The sequence below is a fragment of the Carcharodon carcharias genome, chromosome 19, assembly GCF_017639515.1.
Source record: "Carcharodon carcharias isolate sCarCar2 chromosome 19, sCarCar2.pri, whole genome shotgun sequence".
Lineage (NCBI taxonomy): Eukaryota > Metazoa > Chordata > Chondrichthyes > Lamniformes > Lamnidae > Carcharodon > Carcharodon carcharias.
This window is the reverse complement of record NC_054485.1, coordinates 105,311,746-105,312,780: the sequence shown is the minus strand read 5'-3', so window position 1 is coordinate 105,312,780 and position 1,035 is coordinate 105,311,746. Positions and strand designations below refer to the sequence as shown.

The window sequence follows — 1,035 nt, the reverse complement described above, 5'->3', positions numbered from 1 at the left end:
AAGGACAAAGAGGTCTTGAAGGTGGTGATATTATCTAAGGAATGTGATAATAGGTGACATTAAGGATAGAAAGCAGGACGAGCAAGGTACAGATAGCCCTAGTGGGGGGAAAGGAAGTTTGTTCAGAGTGGAGGTTTTCGGGACCATACGGAAGAAGAGAGAAGTGGAGAGGTTTAGGGAGGGAACTCCGGAGTTTCGGGCCCAGGCAGCTGAAGTCACTGCTGTCAATAGTGGAGAATCGGGGATGGGACAGAATGTCATCGGAGGATGGTTTTAACACAAGAGAAACTCTTAAATTCATGACTTATTTCAAGAAAGGAGGCGCCGCAACTATCTACAGGGTTGAATTATTTGACTTTAAATATTAACATCAGCGAGTAAAGTTTCATGTAAAGGCCGACACAAGATTATGTTCCTCCTTTTTATTTCCGTCTCTCTTCCTGGTCGCTGTGTTTGTCTCTGACGGTTTAATGTGTAAAATTCCCTCTCCCTCCCGTCCCCTTATACTGATAGGAGCCAGTTCCAGACTCTGTGAAGGTGATTAGAGACATTTTAGAAAGTTTCCAACTTTTCACTGGACAATCTCCAGCAGGTCCCCGATCAATTCCTTGTATTTGATCGAGACCTTTCAGCCTGAATAAAAACCACCCAATCCCACTGGGAATGGACCCTCCCCCGAAATTAAAGAATATTTGGGACTCACCTCTTACTTTCCCACAACCTGATCGAAGATGCTCCGCTTTTTTCCAACAGATCTGTAAAGAGTAAACACGTTCACAACAGCTCGTCCCTCCCTGAAAACTTTCACTTTCGCTTTTCCGTGAGTTACCGAATTGAGTGACGGTCCCTGTTTCCGACCGGAATTATTTATACAATATTCCCCAGAGAATTCATAATGTGTCACCTCAAAGCATGTATTTAATGAATAAAGTGAAGGCTGTGAGTGTATTTCACAGCAGCACCATCATTATTTTCTGGGCAACGTTCTTTTGAAATCCCACCCTTTGGCTGCACTGAGATCTGTATTGGGTATGA

General features: G+C 43.7%; 1 protein-coding gene across 1 annotated transcript in view; it reads right to left on the bottom strand.

Moving 5' to 3' along the window:
* Positions 1 to 775, bottom strand: part of LOC121291467 (butyrophilin subfamily 3 member A3-like) — a 303,402-nt gene extending 302,627 nt beyond the window's left edge. The window contains exon 1 of the mRNA XM_041212687.1: positions 704 to 775. The gene's annotated coding sequence lies outside the window, so the exon portion shown is untranslated. The remainder of the gene's footprint in view (positions 1 to 703) is intronic.
* Positions 776 to 1,035: the final 260 nt, after the last annotated feature.